The sequence below is a fragment of the Crocuta crocuta genome, unplaced genomic scaffold, assembly GCF_008692635.1.
Source record: "Crocuta crocuta isolate KB4526 unplaced genomic scaffold, BGI_CrCroc_1.0 scaffold1097, whole genome shotgun sequence".
NCBI lineage: Eukaryota > Metazoa > Chordata > Mammalia > Carnivora > Hyaenidae > Crocuta > Crocuta crocuta.
In genome coordinates, this window is record NW_027532638.1 from 201,594 (window position 1) to 206,608 (window position 5,015).

The 5,015-nt window shown below is 51.4% G+C and overlaps 4 non-coding genes across 4 annotated transcripts; 3 read left to right on the top strand and 1 right to left on the bottom strand.

Annotated features, from left to right (window-relative positions):
- Nucleotides 1-360: 360 nt before the first annotated feature.
- TRNAV-AAC (transfer RNA valine (anticodon AAC)) lies at nucleotides 361-433 on the top strand. The gene has a single exon. It is a non-coding gene; the product is annotated as a tRNA-Val (tRNA).
- A 1,519-nt stretch (nucleotides 434-1,952) lies between these two features.
- On the top strand, nucleotides 1,953-2,034 carry TRNAS-CGA (transfer RNA serine (anticodon CGA)). Its single transcript has one exon. It is a non-coding gene; the product is annotated as a tRNA-Ser (tRNA).
- An 830-nt stretch (nucleotides 2,035-2,864) lies between these two features.
- On the top strand, nucleotides 2,865-2,937 carry TRNAR-ACG (transfer RNA arginine (anticodon ACG)). The gene has a single exon. It is a non-coding gene; the product is annotated as a tRNA-Arg (tRNA).
- Nucleotides 2,938-4,217: 1,280 nt separating this feature from the next.
- Nucleotides 4,218-4,291, bottom strand: TRNAI-AAU (transfer RNA isoleucine (anticodon AAU)). Its single transcript has one exon. It is a non-coding gene; the product is annotated as a tRNA-Ile (tRNA).
- Between the last annotated feature and the right edge of the window lie 724 nt (nucleotides 4,292-5,015).

Below are 5,015 nucleotides of genomic sequence, written 5' to 3' on the forward strand. Positions count from 1 at the left end.
CCACCCCGCCCCCAGCCATTCCCTGCCTCGCAAGAGCATATCCACTCCACTCAGTTCCCAAAGACAAGACCCCCTTTCTAACGTCTCTGCATCATATTTCATTGTCTTTTCATCTATGAAGTCTCAGAACAAGGGGCATTGTCTCTAGAAAGCCTTCGAGGGCACTGGGGTAGTTTCCAATGTTTTTTGGCTAAACAGGCTTCTTTGAGCATTAAGGTAGATATATTTAGTGAATGTATTTCTACTGGGATAGGATATTGTTAATTTTGTAAAGAGAAATTCCTCTCAGGGGAGGGGGGCGGTGGAAAAAAAGACCTGGAGGCATCAAGGCATACTTATACCAGATGGTTTTACTGTGGGGTTTCCGTAGTGTAGTGGTTATCACATTCGCCTAACACGCGAAAGGTCCCCGGTTCGAAACCGGGCGGAAACAGCTGGTTGTTACTGTTTTGCTTCTGAGTCTATTTCCTTTTAGACATGAACCTGCCCTTTCTGGGAATCTCAAACTGAAAAACAAACGCGAACATTTGCCACCCCAAAGTATGTCAGTTTAGCATAAGGATAATTTTGAGCTGAAAGCAATTGAGAGAAAGCAAACAGGAAGGGCTCTCTGTCTTCCTCCTCTTTGCCTAAAAGCAGGATATAAATGTCTCTTGGCGAAGGTGTTCCCCTTAAGGGAGAACCACCCTGATGACTAGAGGTGGGAAGTCAACGCCAAGATTCATGTGCAGAAACAAACTGCTAAAATAACCCCATAGTCCACTCTTTGCCCCTCTATCTACCTTCCCACAATTGTTGCCCCTCCAAGCCCACACCCCCCTTTTCTTTGTCTACCTGCTTCCTTACAATGAATCTCCGTTGGTTAAAATAGCATAAAAACTTTCTAATCTAACTGCTTCTTTGGGTTCTTGCTTCTTTTATGTGAAGACTTCATGCCTGTAAGATTAAAATTTTTAAAAATCAACATCAACAAAATTTGTAAGCCCCTGTTCACCTGTCTTTTCTCAGTTGGATTCGTAGGCCCCAGCTACCAATCTAAGAGAGGGAAAATTCTTCCTCCTTACATACAGAAACTGGGAACACCAGGGCTTAAGGAATTGGAAGAAAATGCATACATATCCGACAGGATGTGAAGGAAGAAGCGTGTAATGTGGAGCCATGAGTTTTCACATTTCAACCTAACTCACGTGGTCCCATACAAAATAAATACATTATATAGTGTGTTACAATGATCATGAGTGAGATGAAGAAAAATAAACAAAGAATGGGGAGAAGCACTGGAATGAGGAGAGTTGAAAGTTTCAGATGTGATGTTCAGGCTGTGCTTCAGGTGATATTTGATGAGGTGATATTCGAGAAAACGCCTGCAGGAGGTAAGGGGCTGGGACACACATGTGTCACAGCAAGAGCATCCCAGCAGAGTGAGAGTCAGAGCAAAGCAAGGGGACAGCCATGTGACACATGAGACCTTCAGAGCCCAGAGGCCCAAGTGGGAACTTGGGTATTTACTCTGATGGAAAGAGGAGACACTGAGGAGTCGTGAGCAAAGCTGCGCCACGAAGTGGTTTAGGTTCAGAAATCTCTCTGGCTGTTCCTGAGGGAGCATCTGGTGAGGCTGGCAAGGCTGGATGAGGGAACCCCAGGAGAAATGTTCCCAGCATCCCATGGTAGAGGTGCGGGTGTCCCACGTCAGGCTGCTAGCAGCTGGGTGGTGGGAAGGTTTTCAGATCTAGATGCATTCCGAGGGCAGAGGAAAAGATTGAATGAAAGATTGAAGTCAAGGGTGTTGCCAAGACTTTTGCCTAAATGTCTGAAAAGCTGAAATAGCCGTGAAGTGGAAGAAGGTTTTGAGGGAACACTCAGGCATCGGCCACCCTATCTCTTCTTCCACGCCACACGGTAAATGACACGCACTTATCTTCAGTCCAGCGAGTAAAGACCTTGTCATGAGGGCTGTGATGGCCGAGTGGTTAAGGCGTTGGACTCGAAATCCAATGGGGTCTCCCCGCGCAGGTTCAAATCCTGCTCACAGCGTTGCAACCTTTTGGTGACGGTCCTGGACCGCCCCCCACCCCGTACAAAGACAAATCTCTTCAGCCACCATCCCAACTTATAACTGGAGTGTTTGAGGAGCGTGGACCACCAGCCAGGTGTCATGTCCATCCTCCCCTTCCCTGGTCCGGGCGTCTGACAAGGTCCGGATGTCCGTCTCCCCACCGTCCGTGCTGACCTCCGGCCTTAGCTTAAAGACACCGCTGCGTTGACGTCAAGTTGTTAAATCTGATGAGCGCCTGCTCACGGCTGTTTTGTCTACTTTGAGGAACCAAGTAAAATTTAAACCAATTTTGTATTTCTTAGTAAATGGGTTCCTGGTTTCCAAGTTTCTCTTGTCAGATGCGAATCTAAAAATGTATACTTGCGCTGAATTCTCGCCTCCTCGTTGCATTTTGTGTTTATTGCAGTTTGTGGGCAGAGGAATATGGGCGGGGCGGTAAGAAAGAGCCCAAAACCAGGCACTAACGTAAGCGGGAGTGAAGAGGGAATCAAGAGAGAGCGTGAACACTGAGTCCCTGGAGATTTGTTCAAGCAAAAAGCAAACTAATGCAAAGCGGACAGCTCGAAGCATCAAACAAGTTTCCAATGGGGACAGTCAGAGACGTGCAGATCGACCTGTTTTCAATGAAAGCATTATTTTATGTAAATGTAGTGTGCAAGCAAGTCGTAAAGAAGATTGTGCTTTCCCAGAATCGGTACAGAGTTTGTTCCTAGTCCGTATGTAAATTACAAAACCAACCACTTCCTTGCATGGCGTGAAGTGTGTAAAATAATGAAAACACTAGCACTGGGAGCCCCTCAGCAGCTGTGGGCCAGTGGCGCAATGGATAACGCGTCTGACTACGGATCAGAAGATTCCAGGTTCGACTCCTGGCTGGCTCGNACATTTTCCTGGAACTGATCCTTCGCCCTCGCGATGCTGTCCCACACCGGCTGTGGGTTGAGTCTGAAAGAGATGTCAGAAGCATCGAAGGAACGATCCTCTAGGATTTTTCTTCTTTCATCTCTTCTTGAACTTCAGACAGGACATTGGCTGGACAAGACCATTAGAAGGAAGGTTTTAAAATCAGAGAAGCTCTAAAGCCGTATCTTCTCCACCCATATTTTTCCCCAATAGGAAGAGTCCCCACCCCAGAGGTCTCTCCTGCGAGCTGTTTCCTCACACCGTTACCAGCAGAGAAAGGGGGCCTGGGGAACCTCTCAAGGAAGATTGGCTGTGGGGACACGGGTGCGAGCGGGGCCCCGCTCTTTGCCTCAGTGGGGCCCCGAGAGCTTGGCCCTGGCAGCCGCTGTCGCCACTCCGCCCCGACGCGTCCCCACGTGCCTGGCCGGGCCATCGTCGGGACAGACGCCCTCGAGGGACAAAGAACCGACATGAATCCCTTCTTTTACAGAAGTAAACAGCCGGGAGAAGATGAAGAAGACCTGGGAGGCGGCAGCACGTTGGGGGACGAGGGGGGGAGGGGTCTCTCAACAGACCTGCCTCCTCCCTGTGCGTCGAGACCCAGCATAGCTGTGCCAAGTGGGGGAAATTCTTCAAACCAACCCAGAAGATCATCCTCAGACGTGGACGAGTTTCCGAATGTGTAGCTTGTCTCCTCGCTGTGCCTCGCAGGTGAATTGCGGTCAGCGTGTGCGCGCCTTGGCCGGCGAGGACCAAACCCGGGAACGCAGGTGCGCGGCCCCGCGCGGCGCCCGCAGGTGCGCGGAGGCCGGAGGCGGCTCAGCGCCGCACGCAGCGCGCGGTCCTTGCAGGTTCTCGGTGGAAACGAAGACGCGAGCGCAGGCCTGCCCGGAGCAGAGCCCAGGGTCGCTGCGCCCGCCAACCGAGTCACTGGCCAAGCTGCACCTGCTTCCGTTTCTCTGTTGCAGCTTCTCTGGCGCGTCCAAATAATACCGCCTCCTGAAATTTCACTAAAAACTGAGCAGGCACATTTCTAAAACTCTCCTTGATTCCCCCTTTCCCAAATCACCACCGCCTCGCTCCCACACCACTCCCTCAAGTTGCTTCAGGAGACCCTTCCTAGTGGGTGTAGTTACTTTTAATTAAAAACAACCAAAGCGAAGCGAAAACACATGGCCTTCTTGATGAGAAGAAGAAGGTCTGAACTTTGGATTCTGATTAGTGGCTATGTGGGGTCTAAAGAAAAGGACACCACATGTGGCCCGTACGGGGATCGAACCCGCGACCTTGGCGTTATTAGCACCACGCTCTAACCAACTGAGCTAACCGGCCACCTACGAGAAGCGTCTTTCTAAAAAACGGTAAGTTCATCGACATTTCTGTTTGCCCAGAACTAAAGGGAACTTCTTTTCTTCCTCCTCCTGCTTCTGAGACCTCCGAACCATAGTCCCAGCCTGTAATGAGAGGTCCACAGTCTCGGTTCTCGGCATCTGGACTGGAAAACCCACGGAGACACTTGTGCAGAGGCTGAGTGCAGCCTGTTCGTGGAGAGAGCACTGTGAAGGGAGTCTCCCCTTTTTAGAGGCGAGTCTGTAACTCTGGATCACACGTTGCAAACTTCTCTTTCAGGACTTGTACCTTAGTGACCCATCCAGTCCTGGTCGGTTCCAAGCAAGGAAACGGAGACGAGCGCGATGGAGGAAAGGGGCGGGTGCCCGGGGTCTTTGAAGCCCTATAGGCACCTGCCCTGACGTCATCAGACGGGACCCCAGCAGCACGGTCACACGGTGAGTGGGGGTGACCTGTTGTCCTGTCTGGGGCGGAGGGGCAGGGCCTCGGAGGTTTGCAGAGAGAGAGGTGCTGGCGGCGCCCGGCTGCTAACTCTCCCCCGACGGCACCTGCTGGTGTCACTCAGACTGCAGCTTGCGAGCCGGGGGACCCCCGGAGTCAGCCAGCTGCGCGCTGCGCTCCCCAGGAGCCGACCGGCCCGCCCCCCGAAGACAAGTTGAAGGTATTGCGCGTCAGTTCCTTCCTTTGTATTTTTCGCACACTCGTG